General features: G+C 45.5%; 14 non-coding genes across 14 annotated transcripts; all 14 read left to right on the forward strand.

The window, feature by feature from the left end:
• Positions 1-959: 959 nt before the first annotated feature.
• Positions 960-1,032, forward strand: trnav-cac (transfer RNA valine (anticodon CAC)). Its single transcript has one exon. It is a non-coding gene; the product is annotated as a tRNA-Val (tRNA).
• A 538-nt stretch (positions 1,033-1,570) lies between these two features.
• trnav-aac (transfer RNA valine (anticodon AAC)) lies at positions 1,571-1,643 on the forward strand. The gene has a single exon. It is a non-coding gene; the product is annotated as a tRNA-Val (tRNA).
• Positions 1,644-1,766: 123 nt separating this feature from the next.
• trnav-cac (transfer RNA valine (anticodon CAC)) lies at positions 1,767-1,839 on the forward strand. The gene has a single exon. It is a non-coding gene; the product is annotated as a tRNA-Val (tRNA).
• Positions 1,840-2,105: 266 nt separating this feature from the next.
• On the forward strand, positions 2,106-2,178 carry trnav-uac (transfer RNA valine (anticodon UAC)). The gene has a single exon. It is a non-coding gene; the product is annotated as a tRNA-Val (tRNA).
• A 213-nt stretch (positions 2,179-2,391) lies between these two features.
• trnav-aac (transfer RNA valine (anticodon AAC)) lies at positions 2,392-2,464 on the forward strand. Its single transcript has one exon. It is a non-coding gene; the product is annotated as a tRNA-Val (tRNA).
• A 488-nt stretch (positions 2,465-2,952) lies between these two features.
• On the forward strand, positions 2,953-3,025 carry trnav-uac (transfer RNA valine (anticodon UAC)). Its single transcript has one exon. It is a non-coding gene; the product is annotated as a tRNA-Val (tRNA).
• Positions 3,026-3,462: 437 nt separating this feature from the next.
• trnav-cac (transfer RNA valine (anticodon CAC)) lies at positions 3,463-3,535 on the forward strand. The gene has a single exon. It is a non-coding gene; the product is annotated as a tRNA-Val (tRNA).
• A 1,268-nt stretch (positions 3,536-4,803) lies between these two features.
• trnav-aac (transfer RNA valine (anticodon AAC)) lies at positions 4,804-4,877 on the forward strand. Its single transcript has one exon. It is a non-coding gene; the product is annotated as a tRNA-Val (tRNA).
• Positions 4,878-5,336: 459 nt separating this feature from the next.
• On the forward strand, positions 5,337-5,409 carry trnav-uac (transfer RNA valine (anticodon UAC)). Its single transcript has one exon. It is a non-coding gene; the product is annotated as a tRNA-Val (tRNA).
• A 405-nt stretch (positions 5,410-5,814) lies between these two features.
• On the forward strand, positions 5,815-5,884 carry trnav-cac (transfer RNA valine (anticodon CAC)). Its single transcript has one exon. It is a non-coding gene; the product is annotated as a tRNA-Val (tRNA).
• Positions 5,885-11,331: 5,447 nt separating this feature from the next.
• Positions 11,332-11,404, forward strand: trnav-aac (transfer RNA valine (anticodon AAC)). Its single transcript has one exon. It is a non-coding gene; the product is annotated as a tRNA-Val (tRNA).
• Positions 11,405-11,527: 123 nt separating this feature from the next.
• On the forward strand, positions 11,528-11,600 carry trnav-cac (transfer RNA valine (anticodon CAC)). Its single transcript has one exon. It is a non-coding gene; the product is annotated as a tRNA-Val (tRNA).
• Positions 11,601-11,865: 265 nt separating this feature from the next.
• Positions 11,866-11,938, forward strand: trnav-uac (transfer RNA valine (anticodon UAC)). Its single transcript has one exon. It is a non-coding gene; the product is annotated as a tRNA-Val (tRNA).
• A 1,838-nt stretch (positions 11,939-13,776) lies between these two features.
• On the forward strand, positions 13,777-13,849 carry trnav-aac (transfer RNA valine (anticodon AAC)). Its single transcript has one exon. It is a non-coding gene; the product is annotated as a tRNA-Val (tRNA).
• Positions 13,850-15,417: the final 1,568 nt, after the last annotated feature.

The raw sequence follows: 15,417 nt of genomic DNA on the forward strand, positions 1-15,417 counted from the left end.
TGGTCCCTTTCTATGGAGTCTCTTAGGAGTCTTCGCATGGCTTCAACTTCTTGGTCGATCTGTTCTTTAGTTATCCGTATATCTCGTTCTATTTCTTCCCGGTCAAGTCTGGCTCGTTGTCTGTCAACCTCCACCTTCTTCCCCGTCTTTCCTCTGAGTTCCTGCAAAGCTTGACTTGCATGGAAATACGGGTTAGACAATGCAGGGCTTCCATGAGCGTCAATCAGGTGTTTGAGGTCTAAGGCACTTCCCTGACTCCCCTCACGGCTCACAGCATCCCATCTTGATAAAATTAGAGGGTCACTCATGTCTGCTCCTCTACAGTCCTGATTCACCTTTATTTCTTCTTCCTTCTCATTTTCAAAATTCACTTTGCCTTTTATAGCCACTGTTCCAGTCACTAGTGGGAGCTGTTTACCAGTCAAGTCATAGGATGGTGCATATGGGGTTGGGGTCTCTATTATGCTTTCTTTTTTCCCTACTCTCTTTCTAAGTTCTTTTATCAATTGTGCTCCCTTTTCTTTAAATAAATTTAATACCTCTTGTTCTTTTCCCCGTTTCTCATCTCTTTTGTTGCTCTTATTATGGGCTTTGTGATTTTTTATCAGATTTTTTATCATCGTACCAAGGAGCTGTAGGCAGACTGCCATGCCGAATGACCTCTGTTCTGTTGTTTGTGGAATTTACAACCTGTCACACTGCTTGCAGAGCAGATTATGGGAACAGAGCCATCTTCTAAAAAGCACATGCGCCTCATCAATAGGTTTCTGTAGTGTAGTGGTCATCACGTTCGCCTAACACGTGAAAGATCCTCGGTTCGAAACCGAGCAGATACAGTGGTTGGATTCTGACAGAAAATTTAAACTGTTTGCCACTCTAGGTGGGTGCAGCGATCATTTCCTTTATATGCTTTTTTATAAGCGTGCACCTAAAGATTTATGTCTGCCACCTGAAGACGTGTTTCCGTAGTGTAGTGGTTATCACGTTCGCCTCACACGCGAAAGGTCCCCAGTTCGAAACTGGGCGGAAACTGTGGGTGGTTTTTGCAAAAATTTCATATGCGATTTTCTGTTGAGCAGGTCAGTACACTTGCAGGGATGCAGGCACATTTTCTGTCAAAATAAAACAAATGACCGTTGAGGTTTCCTGTACAGTAATAAAAAATGTTTGGTCTGCCAACAAAATTAGCAGCTTTTTGCCATGTTTAAAACACTGGGCAGTCTATAGTTTCAGTCGCTTTTGAACAAGCGTATCCTAGAAGAGGTGGGACTGATGTCCAAATCAAGTTTCCGTAGTGTAGTGGTTATCACGTTCGCTTTACACGCGACAGGTCCTCAGTTCAAAACTGGGTGGAAACAAGTGGAGGCATGTTAAATATAAATGCTGCAATTCGCTACAAAACCCTTACTTTTGAGACAGGTGAAGGCCATCGTACTAAGGAGCTGTAGGCAGATTGCCATGCCGAATAACCTCTGTTCTGTTGTTTGTGGAATTTACAAACTGTCACACTGCTTGCAGAGCAGATTATGGGAAGGAGCCATCTTCTAAAAAGCACATTCGCCATCAGTAGGTTTCTGTAGTGTAGTGTTCATCACGTTCGCCTAACACGCGAAAGGTCCTCGGTTCGAAACCGAGCAGAAACAGTGGTTGGATTCTGACAGAAAATTTAAACTGTTTGCCACTCTAGGTGGGTGGAGTCATCATTTCCTTTATATTCTTTTTAATAAGCGTGCACCTAAAGATTTATATCTGCAACCTGAAGACGTGTTTCCGTAGTGTAGTGGTTATCACGTTCGCCTCACCCGCGAAAGGTCCCCAGTTCGAAACTGGGCGGAAACTGTGAGTGGTTTTTGCAAAAATTTCGTATGCGATTTTCTGTTGAGCAGGTCAGTACACTTGCAGGGATATTTGTGGTTTAATCTCTTTAGAAAAGGACAAAAATAAAACAAATGACCATTGAGGTTTCCTGTACAGTAATATAAAATGTTCGGTCTGCCAACAAAATTAGCAGCATTTTGCCATGTTAAAAACACTGGGCAGTCTATAGTTTCAGTCGCTTTTGAACAAGCGTACGCTAGAAGCGGTGGGACTAATGTCCAAATCAAGTTTCCGTAGTGTAGTGGTTATCACGTTTGCTTTACACGCGAAAGGTCCTCAGTTCAAAACTGGGCGGAAACAAGTGGAGGCATTTTAAATGTAATGCTCCAATTCGCTACAAAACCCTTGCTTTTGAGACAGGTGAAGGCCATCGTACCAAGGAGCTGTAGGCAGACTGCCATGCCGAATGACCTCTGTTCTGTTGTTTGTGGAATTCACACACTGTCACACTGCTTGCAGAGCAGATTATAGGAAGGAGCCATCTTCTAAAAAGCACATGTGCCTCATCAATATGTTTCTGTAGTGTAGTGGTCATCACGTTCGCCTAACACGCGAAAGGTCCTCGGTTCGAAACCGAGCAGAAACAGTGGTTGGATTCTGACAGAAAATTTTAACTGTTTGCCACGCTAGGTGGGTGCAGCGATCATTTCCTTTATATGCTTTTTAATAAGCGTGCACCTAAAGATTTATGTCTGCAACCAGAAGACGTGTTTCTGTAGTGTATTGGTTATGACGTTCGCCTCACACGCAAAAGGTCCCCAGTTTGAAACTGTGCGGAAACTGTGGGTGGTTTTTGCAAAAAGTTCGTATGCGATTTTCTGTTGAGCAGGTCAGTACACTTGCAGGGATGTTTGTGGTTTAATCTCTTTAGAAAAGGACAAAAATAAAACAAATGACCATTGAGGTTTCCTGTACAGTAATATAAAAGGTTTTGAGGTTTCCTGTACAGTAATATAAGATGTTCAGTCTGCCGCTAGCAGCTTTTTGCCATGTTAAAAACACTGGGCAGTCTATAGTTTCAGTCGCTTTTGAACAAGCGTACCCTAGAAGCGGTGGGACTGACTTGCAAATCAAGTTTCCGTAGTGTAGTGGTTATCACGTTTGCTTTACACGCGAAAGGTCCTCAGTTCAAAACTGGGCGGAAACAAGTGGATGCATTTTAAATATAAATGCTGCAATTCGCTACAAAACCCTTACTTTTGAGACAGGTGAAGGCCATCGTACCAAGGAGCTGTAGGCAGACTGCCATGCCGAATTACCTATGTTCTGTTGTTTGTGGAATTCACAGACTGTCACATTCCTTGCAGAGCAGATTATGGGAAGGAGCCATCTACTAAAAAGCACATACCATGATATCACGTTCGTTTTACACGCAAAGGTCTTCAGTTCAAAACTGGGCGGAAACAAGTGGAGGCATGTTAAATATAAATGCTGCAATTCGATACAAACCGAGCAGAAACAGTGGTTGGGTTCTGACAGAAAATTTATACTGTTTGCCACACTAGGTGAGTGTAGCGCTCATTTCCTTTATACGCTTTTTAACAAGCGTGCACCTAAAGATTTATGTCTGCCACCTGAAGACGTGTTTCCGTAGTGTAGAGGTTATCACGTTCGCTTCACACGCGAAAGGTCCCCAGTTCGAAACTGGGCGGAAACAGTGGGTGGTTTTTGCAAAAATTTCGTATGCGATTTTCTGTTGAGCAGGTCAGTACACTTGCAGGGATGTTTGTGGTTTAATCTCTTAGAAAAAGACAAAAATAAAACAAATGACCATTGAGGTTTCCTGTACAGTAATATAAAATGTTCGGTCTGCCAACAAAATTAGCAGCTTTTTGCCATGTTAAAAACACTGGGCAGTCTATAGTTTCAGTCGCTTTTGAACAAGCGTACGCTAGAAGCGGTGGGACTGACGTCCAAATCAAGTTTCCGTAGTGTAGTGGTTATCACATTTGCTTTACACATGAAAGGTCCTCAGTTCAAAACTGGGCGGAAACAAGTGGATGCATTTTAAATATAAATGCTGCAATTCGCTACAATACCCTTACTTTTGAGACAGGTGAAGGCCATCGAAGGCCACCTGCACCTCATCAATAGGTTTCTGTAGTGTATTGGTCATCACGTTCGCCTAACACGCGAAAGGTCTTCGGTTCGAAACCGAGCAGAAAAAGTGGTTGGATTCTGACAGAAAATTTAAACTGTTTGCCACACTAGGTGGGTGCAGCGCTCATTTCCTTTATATGCTTTTAATAAGCGTGCACCTAAAGATTTATGTCTGCAGCCTGAAGACTTGTTTCCGTAGTGAAGTGGTTATCACGTTTGCCTCACACGCGAATGGTCCCCAGTTCGAAACTGTGGGTGTTTTTTGCAAAAATTACGTATGCGATTTTCTTTTGAGCAGGTCAGTACACTTGCAGGGATGTTTGTAGTTTAATCTCTTTAAAAAAGGACAAAAATAAAACAAATGACCATTGAGGTTTCCTAAACAGTAATATAAACTGTTCGGTCTGCCAACAAAATTAGCAGCTTTTTCCCATGTTAAAAACACTGGGCAGTCTATAGTTTCAGTCGCTTTTGAACAAGCGTACGCTAGAAGAGGTTGGAATGAGATCCAAACCAAGTTTCCGTAGTGTAGTGGTTATCACGTTCGCTTTACAGGCGAAAGGTCCTCAGTTCAAAATTGGGTGGAAACAAGTGGAGGGATTTTAAATATAAATGCTGCAATTCGCTACAAAACCCTTACTTTTAAGACAGGTGAAGGCCATCATACCAAGGAGCTGTAGGCAGACTGCCATGCCGAATGACACTAGGTGGGTGCCGAATGACCTCTGTTCTGTTGTTTGTGGAATTTACAGACTGTCACACTGCTTGCAGGGCAGATTATGGGAAGGAGCCATCTTCTAAAAAGCACATTCGTCTCGTCAATAGGTTTCTGTAGTGTAGTGGTCATCACATTCGCCTAACACGCGAAAGGTCCTCGGTTCGTAAACCGAGCAGAAACAGTGGTTGGATTCTGACAGAAAATGTAAACTCTTTGCAACGCTAGGTGGGTGCAGCGCTCATTTCCTTTATATGCTTTTTAATAAGCGTGCACCTAAAGATTTATGTCTGCTACCTGAAGACGTGTTTGTAGTGTAGTGGTTATCACGTTCGCCTCACACGCGAAAAGTCCCCAGTTCGAAACTGGGCGGAAACTGTGGGTGATTTTTGCAAAAATTTCGTATGCGATTTTCTGTTGAGCAGGTCAGTACACTTGCAGGGATGTTTGTGGTTTAATCTCTTAGAAAAGGACAAAAATAAAACAAATGACCATTGAAGTTTCCTGTACAGTAATATAAAATGTTCGGTCTGCCAACAAAATTAGCAGCTTTTTGCCCTGTTAAAAACACTGGGCAGTCTATAGTTCCAGTCGCTTTTGAACAAGCATACCCTAGAAGCGGTGGGACTGATGTTCAAATCAAGTTTCCGTAGTGTAGTGGTTATCACGTTTGCTTTACACGCGAAAGGTCCTCAGTTCAAAACTGGGCGGAAACAAGTGGATGCATTTTAAATATAAATGCTGCAATTCGCTACAAAACCCTTACTTTTGAGACAGGTGAAGGCCATCGTACCAAGGAGCTGTAGGCAGACTGCCATGGCGAATGACCTCTGTTCTGTTGTTTGTGGAATTCACAGACTGTCACACTGCTTGCAGAGCAGATTATGGGAAGGAGCCATCTTCTAAAAAGCACATGTGCCTCATCAATAGGTTTCTGTAGTGTAGTGTTTATCACATTGGCCTAACACGCGAAAGGTCCTCGGTTCGAAACCGAGCAGAAACAGTGGTTGGATTCTGACAGAAATTTTTAACTGCTTGCAACGCTAGGTAGTAGCAGCGCTCATTTCCTTTATATGCTTTTTAATAAGCGTGGACCTAAAGATTTATGTCTGCCACATGAAGACGTAGTGTAGTGGTTATCACGTTCGCCTCACACGCGAAAGGTCCCCAGTTCGAAACTGGGCGGAAACTTTGGGTGGTTTTTGCAAAAATTTCGTATGCGATTTTCTGTTGAGCAGGTCAGTACACTTGCAGGGATGTTTGTGGTTTAATCTCTTTAGAAAAGGACAAAAATAAAACAAATGACCATTGAGGTTTCCTGTATAGTAATAAAAAATGTTTGGTCTGCCAACAAAATTAGCAGCTTTTTGCCATGTTTAAAAAACTGGGCAGTCTATAGTTTCAGTCGCTTTTGAACAAGCGTACCCTAGAAGAGGTGGGACTGACGTCCAAATCAAGTTTACGTAGTGTAGTGGTTATCACGTTGGCTTTACACGCGACAGGTCCTCAGTTCAAAACTGGGTGGAAACAAGTGGAGGCATGTTAAATATAAATACTGCAATTCGCTACAAAACCCTTACTTTTGAGACAGGTGAAGGCCATCGTACCAAGGAGCTGTAGGCAGATTGCCATGCCGAATAACCTCTGTTCTGTTGTTTGTGGAATTTACAAACTGTCACACTGCTTGCAGAGCAGATTATGGGAAGGAGCCATCTTCTAAAAACTACATGCTCCATCAATAGGTTTCTGTAGTGTAGTGGTCATCACGATCGCCTAACACGCGAAAGGTCCTCGGTTTCCAAACTGAGCAGAAACAGTGGTTAGATTCTGACAGAAAATTTAAACTGTTTGCCACGCTAGGTGGATGAAGCGCTCATTTCCTTTATATGCTTTTTAATAATTGTGCACCTAAAGATTTATGTCTGCAACCTGAAGACGTGTTTGTAGTGTAGTGGTTATCACGTTCGCCTCACACGCGAAAAGTCCCCAGTTCGAAACTGGGCGGAAAATGTGGGTGGTTTTTGCAAAAATTTCATATGCGATTTTCTGTTGAGCAGGTCAGTACACTTGCAGGGATGCAGGAACATTTTCTGTCAAAAATAAAACAAATGACCGTTGAGGTTTCCTGTACAGTAATAAAAAATGTTTGGTCTGCCAACAAAATTAGCAGCTTTTTGCCATGTTTAAAACACTGGGCAGTCTATAGTTTCAGTCGCTTTTGAACAAGCGTACCCTAGAAGAGGTGGGACTGGCGTCCAAATCAAGTTTCCGTAGTGTAGTGGTTATCACGTTCGCTTTACACGCGACAGGTCCTCAGTTCAAAACTGGGTGGGAACAAGTGGAGGCATGTTAAATATAAATGATGCAATTCGCTACAAAACCCTTACGCCCTTTAGGCCACCGGGTTAGGGAAGGGGTCCGCGGACAGCTTAAAAGGTAGTCCGTGGTAGGAGGTTAGTGGACCCCTGCGCGACGCCCCCTAGGTGATTTTTGGGGGACCGGCCGACGGTGCCGGGCTACGGGCGTCGGCCACAGGGGGTGACTCGCCGACCGCCCTCAGTCGATTCGACGCAGCCTGACAGCCTGCTTGACCACGAACGGCCCGTCCGTCCACGGCCAATCTAAGTGACGGCCCGTGGCCCCGCCCAGTGACCACGGACAGCCTATTCGTCCCACTGACAGCCTGTTTGACCACGAACGGCCCGTCTGTCCACGGCCAATCTAAGTGACCACGGACAGCCTATTCATCCCCCTAACCGCCTGTGTGACCACGAACAGCCTATTCATCCCACTGTGCACCTATGTGACCACGAACGGCCTATTCATCCCACTGACCGCCTGTGTGGCCACGAATGGCCTATGTGTCCCATCAGAAGAATTATGCATTATTAGACTTAAAATGGCATGTCCAGGGACAGCTTACAGGGACTCTGTCAAATAAGTTACAGGTGGGCAAAGTAAGGGCCCACCTGTAACTTATTTGACGGGGTCCAAATAGGCTGTCCGTGGTCAATGCATTAACAGGTCATATTTCATAATTACAGTGGTTTTATGAGGTGAAACCTACTCTACACCACACAGGGGACACAATACAACACACTGATGTACATTAAAGCTATTAATTATGCATAATTAGCCTAAATATGGACTGTCCATGAACAGCCTATTTGGACCCTATCGAATAAGCTACAGGTGGGATGCTGTTTTAAACTTAGACATTTTCAGCGGGTGAATCCCCGTAATGATTAGGCGATTTCATCACATGTGGTGAAGTCCCACCTGCAACTTATTTGACGGGGTCCAAATAGGCTGTCCGTGGTCAATGCATTAACAGGTCATATTTCATAATTACAGTGGTTTTATGAGGTGAAACCTACTGTACACCACACAGGGGACACAATACAACACACTGATGTACAGTAAAGCTATTAATTATGCATAATTAGCCTAAATATGGACTGTCCATGAACAGCCTATTTGGACCCTGTCGAATAAGTTACAGGTGGGCAAAGTAAGGGCCCACCTGTAACTTATTTGACGGGGTCCAAATAGGCTGTCCGTGGTCAATGCATTAATAGGTCATATTTCATAATTACAATGGTTTTATTAGGTAAAAACTAATGTACACTAGACAGGGGCCACAATACAACACACTGATGTACATCAAAGCTATCAATTATGCATAATTAGCCTAAAAATGGACTGTCCACGAACAGCCTATTTGGACCCTGTCAAATAAGTTACAGGTGGGCAAATTAAGGGCCCACTGTAGCCTAAAAATGGACTGTCCACAGACAGCCTATTTGGACCCTGTCAAATAAGTTACAGGTGGGCAAAGTAAGGGCCCACCTGTAACTTATTTGACGGGGTCCAAATAGGCTGTCCGTGGTCAATGCATTAATAGGTCATATCTCATAATTACAATGGTTTTATGTGGTCAAACCTACTGTAAACCACACTGGGGACACACTACAGCACACTGATGTACATTAAAGCTATTAATTATGCATAATTAGCCTAAATATGGACTGTCCATGAACAGCCTATTTGGACCCTGTCGAATAAGCTACAGGTGGGATGCTGTTTTTAACTTAGACATTTTCAGCGGGTGAATCCCCGTAATGATTAGGCGATTTCATCACATGTGGTGAAGTCCCACCTGCAACTTATTTGACGGGGCCCAAATAGGCTGTCCGTGGTCAATGCATTAACAGGTCATATTTCATAATTACAGAGGTTTTATGAGGTGAAACCTACTGTACACCACACAGGGGACACAATACAACACACTGATGTACATTAAAGCTAATAATTATGCATAATTAGCCTAAAAATGGACTGTCCACGGACAGCATTTAGGGCACCCGTCAAATAGGTTACAGATGGGATGCTGTTTTTGACTGTAACGCACTTAACGGGGTACTACGGACCCCAGTCTTTGCGGACCGTCTGAGGGGACCCTGAGGGGCCACAGATTTCAAATCGGAGCCATTCGGAGCTATTGGGACCGTTGCGTGGGGATGTCCACCAAGCGCCTATGAAAATGAATGGGATAAGTTGCACGTGTCAGTGGCTCCCGCGCGGCCCCCAGGGGTCCGAGGGGCCCCAAACTCTACAAAAAGTTGCGTCACGTGGCCCTCTGCGACAGACAGAGCGGGCTAGATCGAGACATGCCAAGTTTATTGTTAGCTATTTTTTATGCACCTCTCTGTCTCCCATTGATCTCTATGGGAGCATGTGTCTGCAAGGGTTAATTCAGCAGTTAGGATTAGACGGCCTACTAGGCTCAGGAAGCATCTAGAGCCACGATACTCTGGGGCCCGATTCGGGGGCCCGTGGCGGTCGTCCGTGACCAATCTCGAGGTCCTGCGACCTTTTGACCCATTAGGGCGACTGTTTACTTGACGTACCACGTGCAACTTATTCCATGGGGCTGTTGGTGGCAAATTAGCGCGAAAAAAGGTCAGAGGGACGCGGAACTCTAGAACCCGTCCCCGGGGCCCGTGACGAGACCCGCGTGTCGGTTTCGGGCCGATCGGGCGTTTCCTTCAAAGCGTTTGGCTGAAACACATACTTGGAACCGATCTAGAACCACCAAGCCCGTGATCTAGAACCGGGGGCCCCCGGACCACAGCCGTGCCGAATTTGGGGCCGCTGCGACCTTTCGACCCCTTTTGGCCCCTGTTTTTTTGACGTCCCACGTGCAACTTATTCCATGGGGCTGTTGGTGGCCAATTAGCGTGAAAAAAGGTCAGAGGGACGCGGAACTCTAGACCCCTTCCCAGGGGCCCGTGACGAGACGCATACGTCAGTTTCGGGCCGATCGGACCTTTCTGTCCACCCTTCACCGAGCACATGGTCCAATTAATGGCAGCCCTCTTGCACACACAGAAAGACATATGCTCAGTAGGACCAAAAGTGAGGAGATTTTTGCACAAAAAAATGATACACTTGGAACCGATCTAGAACCCTGCTATCCAGGATCTAGAACCGGGGGCCCCTCGACTACCAGGGCGTAGAATTTGGAGGCGGTGCGACCTTTCGACCCCTGTATTTCCGCCCTCCCACGTGCAACTTATTCAGTTTAAACTTCACAGGCGCTTCCAGGTCAAGGGGGGCTTTTTACGGCCAAACGAGCAGTTTTGGGCACGGAACTCTAGAACCCGTCCCCGGGGCCCGTGAAGGGACGCATATGTCAGTTTCGGGCCGATCGGGCGTTTCCTTCGAACCGTTTTGTTGAAGCACATACTTAGAACCGATCTAGAACCACCAAACCCGTGATCTAGAACCGGGGGCCCCCGGACTACCGCTGTGCCGAATTTGGGGCCGCTGCGACCTTTCGACCCCTTTTGGCCCCTTTTTATTTGACGTCCCACGTGCAACTTATTCCATGGGGCTGTTGGTGGCCAATTAGCGCGAAAAAAGGTCAGAGGGACGCGGAACTCTAGAACCCGTCCCAGGGGCCCGTGACGGGACGCATACGTCAGTTTCGGGCCGATCGGACCTTTCTGTCACACGTCCACCAAACACCTGTGAAAATGAATGGGATAAGTCACACGTGTCAGTGGCCCCTGTTCGGCCCCCGGAGGTCCCACGGGCCCCAAACACTGCGTGCCGGGCCCCCTCGGGCCTCCGAACGACATATCAGGAGGACGAGTCTCTAGAACTCAGGGCTAATTTTTTTTCCACATTTGTTCAAGTTTCTCTTCAAAGGCCACTTGCACTCATAGTCAGCTCATAGACTGGAATTCCCTCTTGATGGGTCAAACTGAAAACACACTCGGAACCGATCTAGAACCACCAAACCCGGGATCTAGAACCGGGGGCCCCCGAACACCCACCGCGTCGAGTTTGGGGCCGCTGCGACCTTTCGACCCCTTTTGGCCCCTGTTTTTTTGACGTCCCACGTGCAACTTATTCCATGGGGCTGTTGGTGGCCAAATAGCGCGAAAAAATGTCAGAGGGACGCGGAACTCTAGAACCCGTCCCAGGGGCCCGTGACGGGACGCATACGTCAGTTTCGGGCCGATCGGGCGTTTCCTTCGAACCGTTTTGCTGAAACACATATTTGGAACCGATCTAGAACCACCAAATGGGGAGGAGCCATCTTCTGAAAAGCACATGTGCCTCATCAATAGGTTTCTGTAGTGTAGTGGTCATCACGTTCGCCTAACACGCGAAAGGTCCTCGGTTCGAAACCGAGCAGAAACAGTGGTTGGATTCTGACAGAAAATTTTAACTGTTTGCCACGCTAGGTGGGTGCAGCGATCATTTCCTTTATATGCTTTTTAATAAGTGTGCACCTAAAGATTTATGTCTGCAACCTGAAGACCTGTTTCCGTAGTGTAGTGGTTATCACGTTCGCCTCACACGCGAAAGGTCCCCAATTCGAAACTGGGCGGAAACTGTGGGTGGTTTTTGCAAAAATTTCGTAAGCGATTTTCTGTTGAGCAGGTCAGTACACTTGCAGGGATGTTTGTGGTTTAATCTCTTAGAAAAGGACAAAAATAAAACAAATGACCATTGAGGTTTCCTGTACAGTAATATAAGATGTTCAGTCTGCCAACAAAATTAGCAGCTTTTTGCCATGTTAAAAACACTGGGCAGTCTATAGTTTCAGTCGCTTTTGAACAAGCGTACCCTAGAAGCGGTGGGACTGACTTGCAAATCAAGTTTCCGTAGTGTAGTGGTTATCACGTTTGCTTTACACGCGAAAGGTCCTCAGTTCAAAACTGGGCGGAAACAATTGGATGCATTTTAAATATAAATGCTGCAATTCGCTACAAAACCCTTACTTTTGAGACAGGTGAAGGCCATCGTACCAAGGAGCTGTAGGCAGACTGCCATGCCGAATGACCTCTGTTCTGTTGTTTGTGGAATTCACAGACTGTCACACTGCTTGCAGAGCAGATTATGGGAAGGAGGCATCTTCTAAAAAGCACATGTGCCTCATCAATAGGTGTCTGTAGTGTAGTGGTCATCACGTTTGCCTAACACGCGAAAGGTCCTCGATTCGAAACCGAGCAGAAACAGTAGTTGGATTCTGTCAGAAAATTTTAACTGTATGCCACGCTAGGTGGGTGCAGCGATCATTTCCTTTATATGCTTTTTAATAAGCGTGAACCTAAAGATTTATGTCTGCAAACTTAAGACATGTTTCCGTAGTGAGGTGGTTATCACGTTTGCCTCACACGCGAAAGGTCCCCAGTTCGAAACTGTGGGTGGTTTTTGCAAAAATTTCGTATGCGATTTTCTGTTGAGCAGGTCAGTACACTTGCAGGGATGTTTGTGGTTTAATCTCTTTAGAAAAGGACAAAAATAAAACAAATGACCATTGAGGTTTCCTTTACAGTAATATAAAATGTTCGGTCTGCCAACAAAATTAGCAGCATTTTGCCATGTTAAAAACACTGGGCAGTCTATAGTTTCAGTCGCTTTTGAACAAGCGTACCCTAGAAGCGGTGGGACTGACGTCCAAATCAAGTTTCCATAATGTAGTGGTTATGACGTTTGCTTTACACGCGAAAGGTCCTCAGTTCAAAACTGGGCGGAAAACAAGTGGAGGCATTTTAAATTTACTGCTCCAATTCGCTACAAAACCCTTGCTTTTGAGACAGGTGAAGGCCATCGTACCAAGGAGCTGTAGGCAGACTGCCATGCCGAATGACCTCTGTTCTGTTGTTTGTGGAATTCACAGACTGTCACACTGCTTTCAGAGCAGATTATGGGAAGGAGCCATCTTCTAAAAAGCACATGCCATGATATCACGTTCGCTTTATACGCGACAGGTCCTCAGTTCAAAACTGGGTGGAAACAAGTGGAGGCATGTTAAATATAAATGCTGCAATTCGCTACAAAACCCTTACTTTTGAGACAGGTGAAGGCCATCGTACCAAGGAGCTGTAGGGAGATTGCCATGCCGAATAACCTCTGTTCTGTTGTTTGTGGAATTTACAAACTGTCACACTGCTTGCAGAGCAGATTATGGGAAGGAGGAATCTTCTAAAAAGCACATGAACCAACAATAGGTTTCTGTAGTGTAGTGGTCATCACGTTCGCCTAACACGCGAAAGGTCCTTGGTTCGAAACAGTGGTTGGATTCTGACAGAAAATTTAAACCGCTTGCCACGCTAGGTGGGTGCACCGCTCATTTCCTTTATATGCTTTTTAATAAGCGTGCACCTAAAGATTTATGTCTGCAACCTGAAGACGTGTTTGTAGTGTAGTGGTTATCACGTTCGCCTCACACGCGAAAAGTCGCTTCGCTAGAAGAGGTGGGAATGAGATCCAAACCAAGTTTCCGTAGTGTAGTGGTTATCACGTTTGCTTTACATGCAAAAGGTACTCAGTTCAAAATTGGGTGGAAACAAGTGGAGGCATGTTAAATATAAATGCTGCAATTCGCTACAAAACCCTTACTTTTAAGACAGGTGAAGGCCATCGTACCAAGGAGCTGTAGGCAGACTGCCATGCCCAATGACCTCTGTTCTGTTGTTTGTGAAATTTACAGACTGTCACAATGCTTGCAGGGCAGATTATGGGAAGGAGCCATCTTCTAAAAAGCACAATTGTCTCAACAATAGGTTTCTGTAGTGTAGTGGTCATCACATTCGCCTAACACGCGAAAGGTCCTCGGTTTGAAACCGAGCAGAAACAGTATAACAGAATAATATAATTACATGCATCTAAAAGAAACTCCTCAGATGTTTTTTCCTTCACTGTCACAGCACTCGGAGTAGAAAAACATTGAAAAATGAAAGTCAGGGGGGTGGCCTCTGGTTCAGCAGCAAGAGCGGTCTCAGCAGAAGAGGAATCCTCTAAGCATTTCTGAAATTCAGCAAAATTAGTGTAATATGCGAGCAAGAATTATAAAGTATTTGTTTTTTAATAAAAAGTCTGTTATCAAAGAACTTTAAAGGCTTACCTGAGATGGAAATGAGAACTGAGTGCCAGATGAAGACGCTTCTTGCATCCCTAGGTCTGTCTTCCTGCTTTTGTGTTTGTCAAAGTCAAGAGGCACAGGTCGACAGCCTGGGTCCACATATTGTAAGCCAAACCTCTCTCTTGTGTCCCAGCTGGAGATGTGGAAGGCTGGATATTTGGGTTGCCCAGTCACTCTTATAGATGCCCTGCTTAACTCCAACATCAAAACAGGGCAAACACTCCAGGTAAGACAAGCCCAGGCTGTTTCAGGTCCAACAGCCGCTGATAATTCCAGCGTGCGACACCAGTCATACCCTGCGCCTGGAACAGCTCAGGAGAGACGCGATTACCCGTTACCCACTGAGCCTGGTGGAAATGAAACCCCTCTTGCTGTGAAGTGCCTCTGACAGGGATCCAGATGGCCACAGCAGCTCCTTCACCCTTGACATGATTCAGTTGTAGCGTTTCACCATGTCTGTAGAGGATTCCTTCCTCCACCTCAGGGTCACTCAGGCAGCCTCTAAGGATGTGGATATGCTGAATCCAACACAATTTTAGCATCGAGGGTTTAAAAAGGAAGATGTTGTTGGGATCCTTTGCAAGATGGAAATGGTGAAGTACTTCTTCCACTCTTTGGACCAGCTCTCTAGGATGTGGCACTTTTGTCCTGCAGTGCGCTCTGATGTGCTGCTTTGTGGGATTACCAGGCTCAGTTCCACAGAACTTGTATGCTTTCCTCAGTTTCTCCAGGTCACTCTGATCTACTACAGAGAAGGCAGAAGAGAGGAAGTGGCAGAACGAGCTATACAGAGGATGGTGCTCCGAAACACATTCCCTGGTGAATCGCCGCATACAGTTAAACAAGTCTAGTTTAACCACCATGTCCTCATTGTACTTCTGGCAAGCGGCATTTACATTCTTGAGGTTTCCTGATGTAACCTCTGCCACAGTAGCTTCAGTGGTCCTCCAAGCTTCCCACTGCTGGTGCTCATACTGTCCTGGGTCCATCACTCTGAAAGCAGCACAGCAGTCCCTAAGTACATAAAAGGGAAATACATTTTAATGTATTCATTACCTTTGCTTAGACATCTTGATGTGATGTGTGATGAGATGTGATTATTCTTACCTGTCCACCCACTGGTACTTGGCCTTGGGTATGGAGAGCTCCACACCGAGGCAGCCATCTGCGGCGCCATTTTGGTTATAGAACAAGATTTATCTGACGCTTTTATCCAAAGCGACTTACAATTGCTATATTTCGCACGCCTCTGGAGCAACTAGGGGTTAAGTGTCTCGCAGTG

Source organism: Siphateles boraxobius, unplaced genomic scaffold (genome assembly GCF_051911475.1).
Source record: "Siphateles boraxobius isolate OS27281-9 unplaced genomic scaffold, OSU_SipBor_1 23, whole genome shotgun sequence".
Lineage (NCBI taxonomy): Eukaryota > Metazoa > Chordata > Actinopteri > Cypriniformes > Leuciscidae > Siphateles > Siphateles boraxobius.